Here is a 23,032-nt window from a genome sequence, read left to right as displayed (position 1 = left end):
GGTGCTTTTCCTGGGCATTAGAGGCACAGGGATGACATCACCAGCAGCCTATCAGAGCTCTTCTGCTTTGTTCAGGTTCTGAAGCCATGTCATCATCGCCGATGTAGCCCAGAAATGAAAATAGAACCATCTCTAAATATACAACAATGAGAGTCAAGCTCTGCTTTAAAAGGATGAGAGCACCAAGAAAAACTCCTTAAATCATAGAGCCTTTCTTTCAGAAAGTAGGCATAAATCTAGAATTTGGCTCCTGGAGCCACTAACCTTGATATTTAATTTAGCCTGCTTGACACTTTACAAACTAGCAGTGAAAGCTAATTAACACACAACTGAGACCAACGCCCACTCATCCTAGTTTGCCGCTGGATGTAGGGCAGAGGCAGGCTGACTGGTCCATAAAGGCAGCAGCAGGATCATGGCTGCAGTGTCAGGGGGGCAGTCTGCATGGTTTGGGGCTGACATGGGGATGTAGGACTGCCCCGCAAGGTGGGTACATGGCTGTCATTGTTGATACGTTTCACTTAGCTAAGAGCACAGTTTACAGTTGTTGAAGTTTGATTGATCTGTTGATAAACACTAATGTTTTCCAGTTGACAATTTCTCCATGTTAATTTCTTTAACGCTGGCAGACCTGCCTGGCAGGGCCCTATAAATAGTATCAGTGTCATCATCCTTTTTAAGTTATTAATGAGCCATCGTGTTTCAAGGGGCCAGGATCTGGGGACAGGCTGTGCTTGACTGCAGTTTCTGACATTGATACGTTAGCATTTAGAACTTGGTTGAGAGGAGAAGATGTTTCCTAAAAAAATTGCAGCACTGGCCAAATGCATCCATAATAAAAGAGAGTTGTTTATAATTAGTGACTAATTAAACTTTGAAGAGAGGCATAAACTGCCAAGGCCCTCCATGCAGCATGTCCTTGATGTCGGGGCTTTCGTACTGTCCCCACCTCAACTGCAGCTGCCCTCTGCTTTCTTTGCTTCCTCTCTCTACGCATACCCTGTTATCACTGAGATAAATGAATGCCTGACTCTGGAAATCAGCTCTGGCCCAGACTGCTCTGTCTGCCAACTGGTGACAGGGGACCAGAGCAGACTTCTCCAATTAGCAGGGTCCCCTATCAGGCAGCTAGACGCACTGTGTTTATGTTTGCGGACAGCACACTGCAGCAGCTGAGCCTCTGGCCGAGGTCTCCTGCACTAATAAATGTGAGTCTTTTAAAAGCAAGACAGATAAACAGACAAGGTAGCACGATCCTGTTAATGACATTCTCTCAGTCTAACTCTCCTTCGCCCCTGTGAGGTGGTTCTGAAGAGCACCCAAGGCATCGTGCAGTAATGATGGTAGAGATGACTTGCATCGCAGTGGCAGGATGGCTGGTCAGGTACACTGCTTCCTGATGGACGTCAGTATGAATGGGACATGTGACCAAGTGAGTTTGTTATTGTGAAACTCAGGTATTTCTCTAGTGTTGAGTCCTTGCACTGCACAGAGATGACCTTTTGCAGGACCAGGATTTTCTGTTTAAATTATTGCCCTCAAATTTCCTTCTAACTCTCCCATTTCCATCACTTTGCGCTATTACTTTTTAATTGCATTTATCTATTTTCTTCAGAATTGATTTTGAATTCCTGACTCATGCATGAATACATAGTCCTATTCAGGTTACAAAAGTTCCTACATATATTTTCAAAATAATTTAATAAATTTGTTCCCACCCAACATATTACATTCAGAAGATCCTTCTCATATGTTCTAATTTCAGGAATTACAGGGGCTGATGTTCTGGTGTTTCAGTCCCAATAAATGTGGCCCGGCAGTTTAGGAGCATGGAAATATAGAAAAGAATTTACACATTTGGTGTCCACTAAGGAGATTTAGCTCAGCCGAACCAAAATTAAATAAGCTCTCAGTTTCCCTGCTGGGTCTACCTACTTCTCATTTCTTTGCAAGGGAACTCAGCAAAAATAACTCAAGAAAAAAAGCAAAGCTGATGAAACAACTTTTTTTTTTACAATAATCTAATTAAGTTATGTGCCATCCAAAGAATTTATGGAAAATTTGGGTTGGTACCTTTGTGTAAACCAGTAACATCCAATATATAATTATTAGCCATAAACTGACACAAAAAAGCACCACAAATATGTGAGTTCAAAGATCTTAGTTGTTTTTAGGAGCATTGAAACACACTTTTGAAAATAAAGGTTAATAATCTGTTCATAGTTACAATGAGAAATGGTATCATAAAAGTGAGCTTTGCTTCCTTATACAGGGATATAATTTGAGATATTTAAGGAATAAATTCATATTAATGAAAGTTAGTAAATCCAAACATTGTATGAGGCTTGATTAAAGCTGAGATGTGATTATAAATCAGTAGCAAAAGAAGAAGTGAAGAAGCAATTGCATTCATTTTCTCTTGGGTGAATTTTGAAGTGGCTTCAACAGTAAGAGTTGCCAAGAGCTGAGTGATGACACCTTACTGAGGTAGCTGTATGCTCTCCTGGGAAACAAATGTGAAGAGGAAATGGACTACACCAAGCTTGTTTAAAAGAAAAGGAGAGATATTCACATGTAGCCACTGTCCATTCCTTAAGACCATTATGAGAAAATTGTCCAAAGTAATCATTGGCAGAAGAAATTGTGGAAAGATAAAGACGTGTCAAATAGTTGTATTTATTTGGTCCAAAAAACTAATAACATGATTGTATATATATGATTTTATGAAAACCCTTAAGAGTTAGGGAAAGAAATAGCATGTTGCCATAATTCGAAATAGTAAGGAGTAATGTGGATATTAGGCAATGTGCATGACTGCAAATCCAGAGACACAATGACTGGCAGAAGTCAAATTTTCTGGATTTTTTTCATTGGACATCTTCAAAATGGGAGACAAAATAGATGCCCTCTGTTATCATTGGTGACCTTGATATTGTATTATTTCATATTTAACTATTTAAGCATATATGAGGTCTGTCCGGGAAAAGTCCAGCCACTGTTAATATAACGAGAACAGTTTGCACGACGTTGAAGTAACTTGGCAGCCAAGGGGAATGTGCATGTGTGAACAGTGACGACTTCACTCATCAGTGGGGGCAGTAGGTGCTGTTGAGTGTGCATGTGTACTCTGTGGCCATCACATTCGAAATGGCTGAGTGAGTAGAGCAACGAATTTGCATCAGCTTTTGCATTAAGCTTGGCCAATCCTCCACAGAAACTATTCAGATGATTCAGAAGCCCACAGCTATGGGCAACTGATGATCGCCAGCTTCATCATGATAATGCAACCACTGATGCATCACGTCTCCTGCAGAGTTTTGTGGTGAAACATCAAATCAGCCAGGTGATGCAGACTCACTACAGCCCAGATTTGGTGCCCTACGACCTTTGGCTTTTCCCAAAACTAAAATCACCTTCAAAAGGGAAGAGATTTCTAATTGCCCATGAGATTCAGGCAAATATGATGGGGCAGCTGATGGTGATAGGGAGAACTATGTTAGGTCTGTCCATAAGGTATCCAACCATGTAATATGAAAAAATAAAGACATTTATTGAAGAAGATACAAGATACAAGAAACATTGTACATAAGACAATGATGCCTCAGTCCCCTTCAAAGTAGGCACCTTGGGACTTCACACAGTTCTCCCAGTCACCATCAGCTGCTCTATCATATTTTCCTGAATCTCATTGATGATCTGAAATGACCATAGCTGTGGCCTTCTGAATCATCTGAATAGTTTCCACAGAATATTGGCCAAGCTTAATGCAGGTGATGCAGATTACTCACTTAGTCATTTTGAATGTGACAGCCACATAGTACACATGCTCACTCAATAGAGTCTTCCACCCCCACTGACAAGTATAGTGAAGTCATCATTGTTCATGAATGTGCATTCCATCCACTCTCCTTGGCTGCCAGGTTACATTAATGTCATGCAAACTGTTGTTCTTATGTTAACAATAACTGGACTTCTTCTGGACAGACCTCATATATCAGTGTGTATATGTCTATATAACTTTGTACATAGCCATTTAAATCATACCATGTATATGTGTACATACACAAATATATATACACTGATATATTCATGTACATGCATATGTGTAAAGAAATGCATGAGCAATATGGTAAAAAAATAACACCACTGTTGAAATCAAAGTATAACTAACCAGTCATAGCAATCACCTTCCTCTTTTTAACTGCAGTTTTAATATGGTTTATGACAATCTGCAAAGGAAGTGCACATTTTTATATTTCAGCATACACTCCACCCCAAAATTCTCTTGATATTTGATTAAAATGTCTCTCATCATATGTAGTACAATTTAAAACAATTGAAACAAGCAAGAAAAATTTTGATTTAGGGAACTTCATTCTATCACCTCGGGTCGCATGATTCCAGGTAACAATATAGTGAAACAGGACTTAGGTGGGCTTTACTGAGGGGAAATGGAGGAAGTCTGTTTGTAGTAGTAAACTCTCTTGCCTTGATCTAGGGAAAGCCCCTTTATGCTCAAGACAACTGCACATAGTGTTAAAGAAGGCCTGCTGTTTCCCTTTTGCTTCATTGAAACACACACTAGCAACTTTAAATCAACGCTAATCATATTCCTGATTCTACAGAAAGAAACCTCAATTAATTTTTTTCCCTAAGAGTTCAATTTTAGGATAAAAAGGGGTAAGTTACAAATGTAAGGGGTAAGATGCCATTAGGGGTATAATTTTGTTTTGTTAAACACAATGCCTGGTTGAAAGCTTTGGTCAGACTTGTTCAGACTATTTTCTACGTCATATTTTTAAAACAAATGTCATACGTGCCTGAGGTAAAAATATATTGGTTGGCTGATGCCCACACTCCCTGCTGCGACACAGTCCCACTCTACTGCAATTGCCACCCTACTTGCTGCATTTCTGGGGGAGCAGAACATGGCTTCTGACATAGGCGTCCATGACCATGACAGCAGGCGTGTTTCCCTGACCCCTCCTTGCAGTGGGAGCACTATTCACAGATTCCGCCTCAGCTGGTGAACACACTGCATGGCCGTCTCAATCTCCCCTTGCCGCAGACACTCCCACACATCAGTATCTCCCTTCAGATATCACCCATTCCCTAGTGTCACCCACTTGTAAGTGGACAATGACAAATAGTGGCTATGCTGCACAGAATGAACCAATGATTACATCATCATCAAAGAATAATGCTATTACAGTCATATAATTGCCTGATTGAAACAGACCTAGCAGAGGGCATAGAATAGTTGGTCAAATGTAGCTATTTGTAAAGAGGGTCAATACTTTCAATGAAGAACTGAAAGGGAGAAAAAGAGGGTATCAGTTTTATATTTTATTTAGTCAGAAATTAGATAAATCTCCTTAACCCAAGTTTTATAGCAGCTGCTATTTAATTCCAATCTGAATTAATCTGTCTGTATTATCATTATAAATAAATGTTTGTTAAGTATCTACCAGAAAAATGTTTTGGAAGTTGTAAATGTTAACAAGACATGCTGTATTTATAAGTGTAGGTAGTATTTTTCTTTAAAAATATATATTATTGATTATGCTATTATGGTTGTCCCAATTTCCCCCACTTTACCTCTATGTATCTACCCCCTCCCATTCCCTCAGGCAACCCCCATGCCATTGTCAGTGTCTGTGGGTCATGCACATGTGTTCTTTGGCTACTTTATTTCCTATGCTGTAATTTACCTTCTAATGGCTATTCTGTAACTACCAATGTGTACTTCTAAATCTCTTCACATTTTTCAGCCATTTCTCTGACCCTGGTCCCATCTGGCAACCATCAAAATATTCTCTATGTCTATGACTTGGTATCTGTTTTGCTCATTTGTTTATTTTGTTTATTATATTCAACTTTTTGATAGATATGTGTTTGTTGCCATTTTATTATTCATGTTGTTGTTGCTGCTATTGTTGTTCTTCTTCTTCTCCTTCTTTCTCCTCCTCTTCTCCTCCTCCTCTTCTCCTTCTCCTTCTCCTCCTCCTTCTCCGCCCCCTGCTCCCCCTCCTCCTCCTCCAAGAAGACCCTTTAACACTTCACATAATGCTGATTTCATGGTGATGTACTCCTTTAGCTTTTTTGTGTCTGAGAAGCTCTTTATCTGTCCTTTGATTCTAAAAGATAGCTTTTCTGGGTAGGCTGGGTAGGCTTTTATGGTGTCCACCTGCCAGCTCTGTGGCTCTGCTTTTTATCACTTTGAATATTTCTTGCCAATCTCTCCTAGTCTGAAAAGTTTCTTTTGAGAAATCAGCTGACAGTCTTATGGGGGCTCTCTTGTAGGTGACTAACTGCTTTTCTCTTGCTGCTTCTAAGACTCTTTCTTTGTCTTTAACCTTTGGCATTTTAATTACGACATGGCTTGGAGTGGAACTTTTTTGGTTCATCTTGTTTGGGACTCTCTGTGCTTCCTGGACCTATATATCTATTTTCTTTATGAAGTTTGGGAAGTTTTCTTTCATTATTTTTTTCAAACAGGCTTCCAATTTCTTGCTCTCTCTCTTCTTTTTTCAGCAAGCCCACGATGCAAATGTTGGTACACTTGAAGTTGTCATAGAGGCTCCTTATACCATTCTAATTTTTTTGGATTTCTTTTTCTTATTGATATTCTGATTAGGTGTTTTTTGCTTTCTTATATTCCAAATTACTGATTTGATTCTCAGCTTCATCCACTCTACTGTTGACTCCTTGTAAGATGTTCTTTATTTTAATTAGTGTATCCTTCATTTATGACTGGTTATTTTCTATGATTTTCGTGCCCTTTTTTATGCTGTTGAAGTTTTCACTAAGTTTGCTGAGCATTCTTATAACCAGTGTTTTGAAGTCTGCATCTAGTAGCTTGCTAGTCTTCCTTTTTTTCTAGTTCTTTTTTCTGGAGTTTTTTTCTGTTCTTTCATTTGGACTATATTTCTTTGTCTCTTCATTTTGGCAGCCTCCCTGTGTTTGTTTCTATGTATTAGGTAGATCTGCTATGTCTCCCAGGCTTGGTAGAGTGGCCTAATGCAGTAGGTGTCCTGTAGGGTCCAGTGGCACAGCCTTTCCTATTATCCAAGCAGGGTACTTGAAGTGCACCCACTGTTTGGGCTGTGTACACCCTTGTGTTGTAGTTGAGCCTTGATTGCTATTGGAACATCCAAAGTCAGCCACCACTTTGTGTTCTCTCTGGGGTCACACACATAAGCTACATAGAGATCTGCAGATGGCTGCTACTTGTGCTGGGTGGTGAGGGTCTCAGGTGAAGCCAAGCTGTGAACCAAGGTTTGCTGCTCCTAGTGCTAGGCCTGGGGGCAACTTATGGAGAGGTATGGGGCTCACCAAAGCCAGCTGCTGCTTGTTTGAGATAATTTAGTGTAGTCTGAAACATGAGGTACCATTTGTATGGTAAAGCCAGTGGAAACAGTTTGAATGGGCCCAAAAGTTGGGTGGGATGGAACCTTAGGGAATCATCAGCAGGGGGCAAACAGTGTGAGCCAGGTTGATGGAGTCTCAGATATGGTGTCCACCTGCCAGCTCTGTGGCTCTGTGGGTAGAGGGCTCAGAAAAGGAACTGTGGCCTCTGCCAGCACTTCTGTCTGGGAGAAATCTGTTGCCCCCAGCTCTTGCTCTGATGTTGTATAGTTCAGTTCCTCCTCTAATGTTTCTGATACCTTTTAATCTGCTTCTTCCATGATGAAGCTCAGAGGGAATGAGTCTGTGTATGTGCCCTTGAAGAGGAACTACCAGGGAGTCCAGCAGTTTCTGTCTTCTACATTCTCAATCACTGCAGGTTTTTATAGCCAAAAGTTATGGTGACTTCTCTTCCTGGCACTGGAACCCTGGGCTGGGGACCTGGTGTGGGGCTGGGATCCTTCACTCCTTAGATATCCCTCCTGATTTTTAATCTGTCACACATGGGTGTAGGACCAGCCTGTTTTGTGTCTGTGCCCTTGCTGCCAGTCTTGATGTGGTTTCTTCTTTAAGTCTGTATTTGTAGGACTTCTATTCATCTTGATTTCTGGTAGTTCTGACGAAAAGTTGTTCTATAGTTTAGTTGTAATTAATTTTGATGTAGTCGTGTCAAGATGCAAGCTGTGTTTACCTATGCCACCATCTTGACTAGAAGTCTGTAGGTGGTATTCAACTGTGTAACAAAGAGACTGTTTCCAGAAATTTTACCTAAGTCTAGAAAAAGATTCATGGTCAGCTCAATTATAAAATGATTGGCTAGTTCCTATTGCTTGTTTTAGCAATTAGAACACACTGTAGAGGTGTTCTAATGAATACCCTGCCAGGGTTTCAGTGCAACGTAGTTTGTATTAAAACCTTATAATGGAGTCCTGCAAAGGAAAGTCACTACTATTTGTTTTTATTATGTGTATTGCAGGACACAAAGAAGAGCGAGGTCTTCTGATTTCTCATCCAGTAATTTTTCTGTGATTGTAGTGCATTAGCTCACATGGATGCCAGTTGTGGAACTTGCAAAGTTTCAACAGTGTGACCATTGTGTATTATAGGAAATAGATGGATAGTAGACACTGTTGTGTGTTATTGCCTCTTCCATCCTGTGAGTAGCATATATTTAGAGAGACACTGCCAATGCCTCAGGATAAACACAGCCTTAAAACCTTCCACTCCAGAATATAAACTGCATGCTCCCTCAAGCTAAAGCCTTCCTGGAATACTCTATGCTGTATTGATTTTCTTCTTCTCTGAGCTCCCAAAGCTCTTAGTGTTTGTATCACCCCATTAAGAATGCTTTCATATACCATCTTGTACTATTAACTAATTGTTTCATGTGTATTGGCCTTGCTCAATTTGATTGTTAGCACCTCTTGGGTAGAAATCCTTCTTCCTCTTTTTACCACCAATCACTAAGAATATCCTAGGAAAGTAACTGACACAAATAATCTGTTGAATTACTTGTTGATTGATTAAAATATCTAAATTAAAAAAATTATATCTTATATTTGGATTATGCTTCTGGTTTTGGCTGAATTTTGATAAGAAGGTGATATAACAAAAGGTCAAGAGTCAGGAACTAAAATAATACCTCAAATGTCAGCCAGCTGCCAGGTTGCCTATTCCCAAAGAACACAAAATTGTTATTTAAGAAAATTATTTTGTCTTCCGAGGGAAATATTTGGTAACATGAACATAATTAAAGAAATAATTTCAATCTCAGAAAATTGCTTTTGAAGAAAATTAAGGATTTCAACTCAAATTACTAGGTTCTGTGTTTACCTCAATGCAAAATAACCCTGTAAATGTTGAACTCTTCAATGTCAGCTAAGATAGAGTCTCTGTCCTTAACCAGACACCTAAATGAGTGCTTGTGGTTCTGCATCAGAAGCATAATGTTACATATGAGGTGTTATGCAAGCACAGGGTGCCAAGAGGAGGCGGAATATTAATGATGAAACTCAAAGAGATTTGAGTAAGGGAGGTACTTACAGAAGTATAGCTGGGGTTAATGGGACCAATAGGCATGTGAAAGTGTGCAGGTGCTAACAACTGTTAAAAGTGGATACCATTTCTAGGCCTGAAGAATCAGGGGCAGGAAATAGTGTTACTAGAACACAATGAGAGCTGGAACCATGGAGGATGGGCCACTTAGATGAGATGCAGTCATGGACAGAGACAGCCACTGCCAGAGATATGGTTTCACAGCAGGAAGGAAGTGGAAAGGAAGCTGTCCCTCCTCCTGCCTTTCGATGTCCTATTTTGCCCCCATTAACTTTCCAGTTATGGTTACATTTACTTGGCCAAAGCAAGTCACATGAATAAACATGATATTAAAAGGGCAGGAAAGCATAATCCTCACCCAGGATAGGACAGCTAATATTTGTGATTGATAGTAAAATTCACCGAGCTCACTGAGTCCAAAATTGTTGGAATTGGAAGCAAGTGCTAGAGTGATCTGGCTACTGGGGGCAATGATGCAATGGGTTGGTTATTTGTTTAAGGACAGTTTAACAGCCTCTAGGAAAGCATCTTGACCTTGCAAGTTCCTGTGTCCCAGATGCCTTCTCTGACTTCCTTGAACATTCATGTGCCAAAGGGGTAAGTTGTCCCCTCCTCCTGCCATGTCATCTCCCTATATGACCTTGTACATCCATTTTCTGCACTTTTTCCCCTTGTCCTGTGACCCAGATGACTGTCCCCCTGCCTTGCTTTGTTTTGCCTCCTTCTGGCTGGATTTAGCCAATGGGAAGCACTAGCAGGAAATCAGAGGGCAAGGGCAGCAAGATAATTGAGGCTATTTTTTTCCAACCTTTCTACCCCCCTTTGACATCTGGCAGTGGCCACATTGTCCCCAGCAGATGGAAGTCCTTTCTGTGCCACGTCTGCGTCATCTATACCTTTACATCTTAATAACTATCTGCATCCTGATGGGAGTGTTTCTAGTCAGGCCAAATTGGTGAAGTTTTTTACTGCTGAAAAATTGCTTGTAGAAACTTGTTTGCCAGTAAAGGATGGAAAAATGTTTTCATGTTTTTGGGGGAAGTATCAATTTTCCATATTTGTAACATGCATGGTATCATAAGCTGCCTGTTGTTATATTTGAACATTTGTTTCTTGAACACACTTATCCATATGTGATGAGATTCCTAGGGATAGATTCCTTTGAAAACCACATACCTGCTCATACTGCTGAACAAATAAATCTGTCTGCCTTCCAATGATTGTGGCACTATTCAGTTATTGCACATGATTCAAGACATCTTGTTCTTAGGTAGATTCATTGTATTTCCTTATTTTGGTATATCTAACTTTTACTTTTGGTTTATTACCTAAGCGAAAAAAAATAGACTTCTTGCAAAATATTTCTCAAGAAGTATGGTTGCTTTAGAGTCTCTGTAAAAATCAGTCACCTTTATATAGAGAATCTGTAAATCTTTTTAGAGTTTGGAGAGATCAAACCTTTCGCACTTACCAGTTATAACTAGAATTGATTGTCATATTAAATAACGGTTCTTTAAGAGAATAGGAGTAGAATAATTGCTTGGGAAGGGGGTATATTGCAGCAGGTATTTAAAAAAAGGAAGAACAAAGTAATAGAGGAGCAATAGGAGGAGCTAAGGACCTGCTAGTTGTCAGGCTACTTTGGTGACTGGGTCCTATTAGAAACATCTAATGTCTAGGTAGCATTAGTTATCTATGTAGGAGAAACTTCAAAATTTCTAATGATACTCCTATTAAATCATTCCTGTAAAAAGACAGATTTGGTGCAGCATTTCTAACAGCTTCTTTTATGAGCAGCTCTGTGGCCACTGCACATGTGTTGTTTTCTCCCTTAGTGTCCCTTGCTCTTCCCTCCTAGAAAACTTCCTTTTGCCTCTCTACCTTTAATAATTCTCACCATTTTTCAAGACCCAGTCATGCATTATTCTCTCCAGTGAGCCTCTTCAATTCACCCCTGTCCAGATTAACCTCTTCTCTAAACTCTAAGACTTATTGCTTATAGGGTTGCTAGCTAATGAATCATGTACTACTTGCATTGCTAGTACCATTTCCTTGTATTATTATTGAACTTTTCATGCATACGTATTATCTTTCTAACTAAGAAAGGTGTAGAAAACATAGTATTACAAGGCCAATTCAATTGAGTGAACTGAAGATGGTACGGTGTTGTGTGGTAAGACACTATATGGTTGAGTAACTGTGGCAGCTCTGCCTGTGAATAGAATTGCTTGTAGCTCTCTGATCTGGAGTATCTTAAATGATGGTAAGATGGCCTTGTAATTTGATTTGTAAGTGTGGAAAATGCTTCTGATTTTCCCTATTTTCTCAGGTTGATAAAGAAGAGAATTTTTAATCTAACAAAAAATACAAAAATTATGAATGGAGAGTTGGTGATGCTATGTTAAAGGAGGAGATCCAGGCAGGAACCAATATTTTGAAGAAAGCTGGAGTCAAAAAAGGGTGGGACCTATGCAACTGAGCAATGCTCAAGAGGGCTCCGTAGGGCTTCCTAGATCTACCATGGCCTATTAAAGGGGTTTGTTTGTAAGGCTTTCAGCGCAGAAAACTTTCAGGGAGTAAGACATTATAGACTAGGAAAAAGCTAAGGTTTCTGGTCCAAAGACATCAGTTAATTGACATCCTAAATTACAAAGGCTAAGGACCTGCTAGTTGTCATGCTACTTAGATGACAGGCTCCTATTAGAAACATCTAATGCCTAGGTAGCATTAGTTATTTATGTAGGAGAACCTACATAGTGTCCCTTAGTGTCCCTTGCTCTTACCTCCTAGAAAACTTCCTTTTGCCTCTCTACCTTGAGAGGTAAAATATAGAGCCATAACATACCCTACATTGCAGAGAAAGTATGAGGCAGTTTGGGATAAATCCCAAGAACATGATTTCTGATGGGTAAATAAGTCTTAATGGGAGAATTACTAGAGAATTACATGCAAATAAACCAAGGTCCTTGAATTGTTTATTGTCAAAATATTTTTTTTCTGCATAGAACACATATATGAATCTATTGGTAAATTATTTAGAAAAAGTACAATAATGTACCTTTACTATTTATAATGATTTTTTCCTTATCATAGGGTCTGTTTTTTAAGTGTAACTTAAAAATGTGTTTTGCTTCACTCTTAATTGTTGAGTTATGCCTGCATCCTCACACCAAGGCCACCACATAAAAGAAGCTCCTGGGCTCTCTCTTGCTGTTCACAGCCTTAGTTCTGAAATGTTGTTCTCGACCCATTTTTTGTGTATGTGTGCTGCATTCCAGCCTGCCTTGATCACCTCATCTTCAGCCCTCACTGCTTGTCCTCTACTTTCTCGCATCACCTTGCCTCACCCTTTATTCTCAAAGTGTCTCATTATCATTCCCAGTTCTCCCCAACCCCCACCATGACATTAACTCCACTGCCACAGGTAAATGGTCCTCCTCTTCTGAACAGGTACCAGAAGCCTCTGAACATGTGCTGTTCCCTTCAGTCTCTTGTCACTTCTCCTGTTCCTTCTCTCCAGGAAACACACCCTATCAGTTCATCTCAACTTCAGAATGGGCACCAAGAATGTTGCTAAATAGCATACCTCTCTTCTTTGCCCTGTAATGAAGGACCAAGCCCTACAATTACTTTATCCACTGTAGTACATGTCAAAAGGCTGAACATAGGTGAAGAGCCTGAGATGTGTGTCATGACATATTCATAGACCACTAAACCTTAAGAACACAGAGGCAGATAGAATTGTAGAAAAGGAAGGTGGGTAAAAAGCTAATGTTCGATTTTTGCAGTGTCATATCTGGGCAGGCTTTTCATTAACTGTGAGCAAACTGGCTTTAAGATATAAGAATGTGTCAGTGACAGTGCATAATGAAGAGCAGAAGGTGTAGCAGGTGCCCATGGTCCAACATGTTCTGAGGCAGGCTCAGCCATGGTCCTTCTAGGTCCTGACAGTGGAGCCACATTCAGATATCAAAGTCTCTTTGCTCAGCTCAGCTCAGCTCTTCCTTCACTGAACCAGCCTACTTACTGAGCCAGTTCAGAAAAGGCTCTCTTAGTTCTCCACCACTTGTTTGTTGTCCTAAAAGTTTTGTTCACCAGCTAGGTTGAATGAGAAATGATCAATTACTCCATAGTTGTATTACTAATTTTTTTCTCACCTGAAGTAGAGTGGCAGTTGTTACGGTATTCTTCATAGTCAACATCTTCAACATTGCTTTATATTTATCCAAAAAGAAGAAAAGGGAAAGTCAGTCACAAAACTTTGGAAGTTAGGGCAAGGGGAAATTAAAAACCCAGACAGACCAAGACATAAATACTTTGCTGTCAAGAGCAACATTAAATTTTGCCACCTGTCGAGATTGGGAGATATTCAGGTAGGAAGGATGATGTTAGTCCACAAACTCAGTAGGATGGAAATTGTACATTTTTTCTCTTCAAAGCCATCTTAAGAATTCCAAGCCACCACCATTTTGTCATGCTGGTGAGAAATTGAATCTCGGTCATTCAGGGAGCTTCTTGCCCTAGGAGTCCATTACATGTTGCGCATTACAAAGGTGACTTCTGGTCTTTGATCATTGTCCGTTCAAGTTCTTACCTCAGCCCCATGCCATGTTAAAGGGAAAGGATATGAAGAAATAAGTAACTTAGAGATGAGTGAGGGTGTGCCTCCAAATGTATTGGAGTCATTTTGGCAATACATTCAAACATATGTAACCTGCTTTTTATGAGTTTTTTGTACTCTTACCTATGCCAAAAAGAGTAAAGACTTTAGGAAGAGACTTATGGTCAGAAAATACAGCAATTGGCAATTTCTAAATCCTGTGATTCAATTTCTTCTGTTAGTTTAACAAGGTAAAATAACTACTGATTAAGAAGCTCCAACCATTGAGGGTATGGTTGTGAATTAGTTTAATATGTGTGTTTATTTGTAGTTAAGGAATTTGCTCAAATTAAATTAGAACACCATCTCCTTAGAAATATTTCCAACTCTTCTGAGAAGTATACACTTTGGCCATCATTTATATAGTTTCTTTACTCTAAACAGAAAGATAAATTTTTGAGAAGACTCATCATACCCTCAGGTTTTGGAATTCCTTCAGTAACCCAGAGCTGAGCCATAGGAAGGGTTCAGTTAATACACAAGAAGTAGACTGAGTCAAAAACATTGTATGGAATGTGTTTTGGTCAGTTTGATTATTTTGTCACAACTCGTTTCAATCTGCATATTTACCCTAATTCAAACAAATCCAATGACAACACATTTGTAAACTCAATAGTATTATTTCACCATAGATATTTTACTTCATTTTCTTCTTAAATGTAAACTTGCTCATACTTTAAATTGCTTCATATCTCCTGATATGGAAAGATGCCTTTAAGGGAAAATATGGCTGCAAACACCACGAACTCTAATATCAAGGTGGCCAGATGTGTCCTGGAGCCCTTTCTAGGCATTAGCTGAGGAGAGGTACACAGAGCTAGGAGATGCAAATAGGAATAGTGCTTGGTTCAAAGTTTAGCTGACCAATGATATCATAGATTAATGCAAGTACTCAACCTATAGCAATAGTCCTTTTATAAAACTTATCATTCTTACCCACATTTTGTGATAAATGTGACTCAGAATCATGGTTCTGTGTCACACTAGAGAGCAGCTAGAGAATTTAGAATGCTCAGACTTGGGGGCCTGGGGAATTGTCAACCTATGATCCCATAAGGAAACTCTGTACATTTGGCCGTGGGACCCAGAACAGCACCCTCTACTCGATTGTCCTTCTGTGTCCTCGCTGGTGGCACAGTGTGAAAGTCAGTCAGCACAAGAAAGCATGAAATCATGAGACCTAAAACTCTCACACCTGGAAGCAGGTGAGTTTCTGAGAACTAGAGGTAAAACAAGGACTAGGTGTGAATAAAGATGACTAAATCTCCAATCTAAGTTTAAACAGGACACATTTTGCAAACTTTACTTTGTCTCTCTTTCCATGTTTTATAGTCTAAGGCTGTGTTCCACATACACTGATCCTCAAAGGAGCTGTTCAGGTGTTTAAAGCCTTGTGCAAGAGCCTTCCTGAGAACTGGGATTTGCCACTGTAAGAGAAAAAAGAGATAGAACTATATTAACATCATGCATTCACTCCCGCCCCCATCCTAGACCCTCAAAAAGTCAGTGTTAACCTAGAGGGAAGCCAAGTAGAGGACGAACATCAGAAGTGTGAGAAAAAAGCAATTTTGGACTGCATGAGCCCAAGCAGATAGGAGCAGAATGAGAGCTGTAGTCCAGGGGAAAATCAGAAATGAGGTTTTCTTTTCCGAAAACAGGAAGGGAAGACAATGACTGTGGACCTGGTTGGCAGGTTTGCTTTGAGATACTAATTCACGCTGAGCTGAGCCTCATTCCTCACCCTGAAGGGATAGTAGAGAAAACAGGATTGTTGCTAGAGGGGAAATCAGAGCCTAGTTTCGTTAATCCCATAGGGCCACTCCCTATGGAACTCCTTAATTCTGGGTTTGCTTTAGGCAGTCTACCCCACCAGTACACAGCCTGGGGCACAGCTCTGCTGATAAGCTTTGGGCAGTGGACTGGAGTGAGAAGAAGAGTCCCCATAGGAAGGTTGGGGGTCAGCAAATCTCTGCTTAGACCAGTTTAGAAACCTGTTTTAAGAGACCTGAACAGGTATTTCCTAATATAACAGTTTAAATTCACTAAGAAGTAAAGGTAGAGTTTGGAAGAAAATCTGAATGTTTTTTTCCCCCCAATTTATTTTGCTGTCTGTCAACCCCTACCCACCTATGCAGTGGTTGGCTTTGGTAGTATCCTCCCAGTCTTAGTATGGAGGTTCCTAATTTTCTAGGAAGGAACTTATAGACTTCTTTGAGAGTATATTTGAAGCTGTGAATTCTTGTGAGTGCAGATAAGAGACAGAATCAAATGCACAGAAACTTTTGCATTCAGTTTTAATGCATGAATAAGGTATTTGAACGCCATTTTTCAATACCTTAAAATTCTTGGAGATGAGGTTATGATCCTTGCTCTCAACATACACAAACCAACTGATTGTGTGCACATGTTTAATGTAGACTCAGTCAACCAACATGTAATAATTATGGAGCAGACCAGTCCAATGATTAAGAGTATAGAACCAGCCTATAAAGCAAGTGCATTACAGGGTTTGGCAGTCACACTTTATTGCACACTGGCAAGTCAGTAGCATCTTTGTGCCTATTGTTGGTTCATTTCTGTGACTCCTTAAAGAAGGAGAAAAGAGTCTTCCAATGCATGGCTTCTGATGTCAAAGTATTTGCAAAGTGAGGTGAGGGAGAAAATACCAATGGACAAATTAGATAACAATAAGACAAGTGACTATTGAATGCATTACAATGAATATGTGCAGAGAGGGAACACCTCAACTAAGTGGGAAAGACTGAGACTTCAGTAGTCCCCTAGCTGAAAAGGGGAGAGAGAAGAACATAAAAATTAGGAACAGACACATACAAAAATGCTAAGGTGGGAGCTAATGAGTGGGTACTGGCAGATAGGGACAAGTAAACCTGACAAAGCACAGAGATCCCTATTATTTTGTTGAACTGACTGTATAGAACCCTGAAAGCTAGCATGAGAATCTTGAACTGTGTCTAAAGGACATGGGAGAACTTTTTCAGGTTTTGAAAAAGGACCAACCTACAGTTTAGTCTACTTTGAAACTCATTACCAAGCCCTGGCTGGCGTAGCTCAGTGGATTGAGCACGGGCTGGGAACCAAAGTGTCCCAGGTTCTATTCCCAGCCAGGGTACATTCCTGGGTTGCAGGCCAGAACCCCCAGCAACCTCACATTGATGTTTCTCTCTTTCTCTCTCTCTCTCTCTCCCTCCCTTCCCTCTCTAAAAATAAATAAATAAAATCTTTTTAAAAAAAAAGAAACTCATTACCAATGGATGATCACAAATCTAGGAAGATGTGGCCCCAGGAAATAAATGAGCAGTCTTTACCAGTCAGGAGCGAAACTATGTCTCATTTAAGTCAGGAGCCATAGACACACTTGGAAAGTTCAAACAAGAGTTTCAACGTATTTCTTGTGCTTAAAATGATTAATCAGTAATAATATTAATAACTCAGGTTGTCAGCCTCCATGGAGAACTCTCACTGGAATGGAAGCTACATCCTATAGCCTCACAATTGGGATGGAAATTGGACTCAATCATAGCAGAGGAAAGGAGAAATTAAATGTTATAAGCCTGATAGAAATGAGAGGGCATAGGCAATGAGAGTTGAAGAGCAAAAGGAAATTTAATGAGGGTAATGTAATAAGCTCTCTTGTCTGGTGGACACTGAGGGAGATGACTCCCCCACCCAAAGGAGACAGGCTGACAAAGTTGTCTAGAGACACTTATTATTAAAGGGAAGTTCAGAGTATGTCCTAGATGAGCTGGCTACAAAATCCAAAATGCCAGTGCTGGATACTGATGATACTGACACCACTCTCCCAGTAGCTACTCTCTCTGAACTGCATCTGTGTCTCTTGTTACATAGTTTTAATATTAACTCTAGTGAACAACCTGGTCCTTACCCTTGTCCCATCTAGGTCATTGTTCAATTTAAAAATATATATATATATCTTAGACCCTTGTACATATCTATCACTACATACTTGGGGGAAAAACATTGTTATTCAATACTTTGCTCTTTACAATAACTCTAGGAAGTTATCGAGTCAGGGATTATTAACTATTTGTACAGATGAGGAAATTTAAACACAATATGGTACACGAGTTTTCCAAGGTTAATTGTGAAGTGGGAACTTGAGATTCCTAGTTCAGGGTTCTGCTGGCACACCTTTCTGTTTTCTCTAAGAGTAGCAAGGGGAACAATAAGTTTTATTTTCCCTCATGTTCTCAGTACAGGTCAGAGAGCAGGGCTCTGTGCTGCTAGCTATGTAGAATAAAGTGCTGTCATAGTAAAATCTGATTCTGGCAAAAGCTCTACAGAGAGGCATTTTGCATAACAAAGTCATTCTTGTATCCCAGGGGGAATTTTTATAGTAACAGCATTTTGTTGATTTGGTCACAACAAATAATCTACAATTAATAACACTATATAATGAATGTTTCCTCCCTTAGCTGTTCATAAAACATGTAGTTTCTAAAATAAAATACATGTTGGTTTATTGTTTAATTATAGCTCTTTTTAGAACAAGCAATTAATGGAGGACTATATTTTGTTATAACTGTAACTAAGAAGGCAAGATGTTCAGCTCTGTACCAGCCCAACACTTCCAAACTTAGCTTTTTCTCTCAAACATGATTGATGAATTTTTCTAATTTTATTCAGCCTGCATCTATAACCGTTCAACTACCACTCTATCAAAAAAATAAAATGCTATGCAAAGTCTACTTATAATAAGCAAATAAGGCCCACACTCTGCAATCTCCAGAAAGTCAGGCTCAAAGTGTCAGCTGTTGCTGCTGCTGCCCCCAATTCCACCTCTGGGAGAGAACCCAAAGAAATGGTGTTGTCCGGCAAGAGACCTGCTCTCTTTTATTAAAAATCAGACCAAGGAATCAAAACCTTTCTCTGACAGTGAGTGAGAGAGAGAGTGTAAAGAGGGTGTTGAGGATAGCACTGAATTGGGGAGTTGTCATTGGGTAGAAGGAGCTGATCCAAGGGGGTAGGATACTCAGAGGACTGTTCAGTTGGTTATTAAAATCTTTCAGTGACAGTGACCCCTGTGGGGTGATGGTAACAACATTCTCAGGATAATTAATTCCAGAAGATGCCTCAACACTCATGTATTCAGTTTCTAGATTCTTACAGTTTAGGACTTTCAAAGATGGTGGAGTAAGTGGAAGCCACACTAACCTTCTCCCAGGACCAATCTGGAATTACAATTTAACTGTAGGGAAATCATCTGGAATAACCAACTAAAAAAATAGCGGTAGAAAAGCCTTATAACCACGACAGACAGAAGAAGCTACCTCACTGAAATGTGACTTGCAGGGAGTGCAGAGGAGGCTAGGAGTGGGTTGGCTCCCACAGGTGGCAGCTGATGTGCTAGAGGGAAATTTCAGTGGCTGGGGGATCCACCTTGAGAAGTGTGGGGTCTAAACTCCAAGCTGTCCTCCCCAGCAGACAGCACTAGTGCCAGAAAGGAGCTCAGATAAGATCCAGCTAAGAAAAGCAGCAGGGTTTCTGTCTGCCAGGGAGAGATGGCTGAAGACTCAGAGAGCCTTTTAAAGGACTAATGCATAACATTTGATTTGCAGTCACTAATACTGGACTCTAGTGAAGGCAAGGTAGAGTAAACTACAGATGCTTGAGGAGAGTCTGGGGATGGTGACTTTGGGGAGGGAACTGAGAAAGCAGCTGCCAGGATCCTGGTGCTGAGTCAGCCCCCATACTGCAGGAGCCACCTTGCTCAGGCAGACCACTCCCCTCCATGTGGCATCAGCCTGAGGGGAAGCAGTATCTCCACCTACACGAATTACTCTGTCCTGCCCTGTGGTGCTTAAGTCTGACTGCTGATCACAGCTTGACTAGATTAACAACTGAAGAAGACAGGCACAGCCTGTGGATCACTGGTTGTCTTGAACAGGCTGCCTAGGGTCCGACTAGGACACCATCTGACATCACCAAGGGCAGATCCAGAAATAAAAGACAGTGGTAAAAATGAGATTCTACAGAAATGAATTCCACCACCATTTTCTTCATGAATTGCATTATTTTCTCTCCTGTGTAACTTTTTAACATTCATTTCTTATCCTTCAAGTTTGTGCCTATATTAAGTCACTAGTTTTTATATAATAGTTTCTTTCAAATCTCATATTTCACTCCCCCCTTCTCTTATTGCATTTTACCTTCTTTTCTCTTCTTATTTTTGTTCTCGCTTGCTACAACTGTTTCCATCCTGTACTCTTATAATTTCTCCCTGCTCGAGCCTCTCAAAACCATTTTTGTAATTAATCATCTCACATCCTTTCTCCCATTCTTAAAATACCCTTATTCTCTCTTCATCTTTATCAGTCTTTGCTTGTTGGTTGTGGATATGGTGGTGGTGGTTGCATTTCTTCCATTTTATTTCTAGATCTTCACTATTTTTGTGTTTCAAATTTCACAAGTCCCTTCTCCTACTCCATTTCGCTTTCCTCCTGACTTCTTGTTTTCACTTTAAATTTTAATTTTTCCCTGTCTTAGCCTGATTTTCATTCTTTTCTCTTAGCATTCCTTCTCCCTTTATCCTCTCAAGATTACTTTTCTTTTCTGTAGACATCTCTTAAGCTTTTCTTTCTTTCTTTTTCCCCTCTTATTCCTATCCCACCTATATTAATCTTTGCTCATTTGTTGTTGATAATGCTGGGGTGGATCTTTTTCTCCAAGTTGGCTCCTATTTTTTTTTCTCTCTCTCACTATAGGTATTCTTTTCAAATTTCTTTTTAAACCTAATACTATACACTTCCCTTCTCTTATTCCATTCTTCCTTCTTCTCTCCCTTTTTAACTTAGGATGTAAATTTTACTTTCTTTCTCTCTTTGCCTTGTCTCCATTTCCTACTCTTACTACTGTCCCTCCCTCTACCCTCTTAAAATCATTTTTCTTTCAGTTAGTCATCTCATATTTGTTTTTTTTTCCTTTCTAACAATAATCTCTCTTTACACCTTTATTAATATTGGCTCATTTGCTGTTGATAGTGTGATTTTGGAAGGAAATTACTTTGCAGGTGTGGGTCTGTCTCCTGGACTGTTTAATTTTGTTCTGGAGCATCTGTACAACAGCATACAATATGTGACAGGCAGAGTGACTCTCAGTCAACCAGCCAGAGGGAAGGACCCACCAAAGAATGACCCAACAACAACCAAAACCCAATTACTTTCAGAGAGCCCATATAAACAGCATAAAGCACATCCCAAGAGTATCTACCTAAGGAGATCAAGGACACTGCACTCCTGAATCCCACAGGTCTCATACCACAAAAGGTCATACCATGAAGATAAGGAGTCAAAGCAGATCAATCTAAAAAGGAGAAACAAACAAGAAGAGTCACCTAAAATGGGGGACAACGAAACAACCCCCAGTTGAAAGGAAAAGACGAACCCCCAGAAAAAGTGCAAAATAAAATAGAGACAAGCAATCTATCAGACATTGAGTTTAAAATTATGGTTATAAGGAAGCTCAATGAGCTCAGTGAGAACTACAAAAAGCTCCAGGGAGCTACAAGAAACTTACTGCAAACTACTCCAGCATGAAAAAGGACATAGAAACTATCAATAAGAGGTAGAAGGAAATGAAGACTACAATATCTGAACTGAAGAACATAGTAGAAGGAATTAAAAGCAGGCTAGATGCAGTAGAGGACTGAATAAGCAAGCGGGAGCACAGGGTAGGAAAAAACTCCCAGAAAGAGCAAGAAAATTAAAAAAAGACTCAAAAAGAATGAAGAAGTTTAAGGGAGCTGCTGAACAACATGAAACTTAATAAAATCTGTATCATAGGGCGACCAGAAGGAGAAGAAAAGGAGCAAGGGATAGAAAACCTGTTTGAAAAAGTAATGGCAGAAAACTTGCCTAACTTGACAAGAGAAAAAGTCATTCAGTTCCGGGAAGTACAGTGGGTCCAAATCAAGATGAACCCAAAGAGGCCCACTCCAAGACACATCATAATTAAAATGGCAAAATTTAAAGACAAAGAAGCTTAAGGGCAGCTAGGGAGAAACAGCTAGTAATATACAAGGGAGGTCCAAGAAGGCTATCAGCTGATTTCACAACAGAAACACTACAAGCCAGAAGGAAATGGCAAGAAATATTCCAAGCAGTGAAAAGCAAAGGCCCGCAACCAAGACTACTTTACCCTGTAAGGCTCTCATTTAAAATGGAAGGTGAAATAAGGATTTTCCTAGACAAAAAAAGAACTAAAAGAATACATCTCCATCAAACCAGCATTGCAACAGATGCTAAAGGGACTGCTTTAACAAGATGAAAAAAAGATAGAGAAAAGGAGCAACACAGATACAAAGGGGAAAAATGGCAATGAATAAGTACCTGTCAGTAATAACCTTAATGGTAAATATTCCAATCAAAAGACATAGCGTAGCTGAATGGATAAGAAAACATGACTGGCATATATGCAGTCTACAAGAGATCCACCTCAAAATAAAAGATCTACACAGACTGAAAGTAAAGGAATGGAAAAAAAATATTCCAAGCAAACAGACATGAAAAAAAGGCTGGGGTAGCAATACTTATATCAGACAAAATAGATGTTAAAACAAAGGCCATAAAAAGAGATGGAGAAGGACACTACATAATACTTAAGGAAATAATCCATCAAGAAGATATAATCTTTGTAAACACATATGTACCCAACATAGAAGGACCCAAATATAAAAGGAAAATCTAGGAGGACTTCAAGAAAGATATAGACAACAACGTACTTCTACTAGGGGATTTTAATATCACACAGTCAACAATGGATCAATCTTCCAAACAAAACATCAACAAAGATATTGTGGCACTGAACGATGCACTAGATTAAATGGGTTTAATTGATATATACAGAGCCTTTCACCCCAAAGATCCAAAATAT

Source organism: Phyllostomus hastatus, unplaced genomic scaffold (assembly GCF_019186645.2).
Source record: "Phyllostomus hastatus isolate PE091 unplaced genomic scaffold, TTU_PhHast_1.1 phas_contig_80, whole genome shotgun sequence".
Classification (NCBI taxonomy): Eukaryota; Metazoa; Chordata; class Mammalia; order Chiroptera; family Phyllostomidae; genus Phyllostomus; species Phyllostomus hastatus.
The sequence above is the reverse complement of the archived record's forward strand: the minus strand, read 5'-3'. Positions refer to the sequence as shown.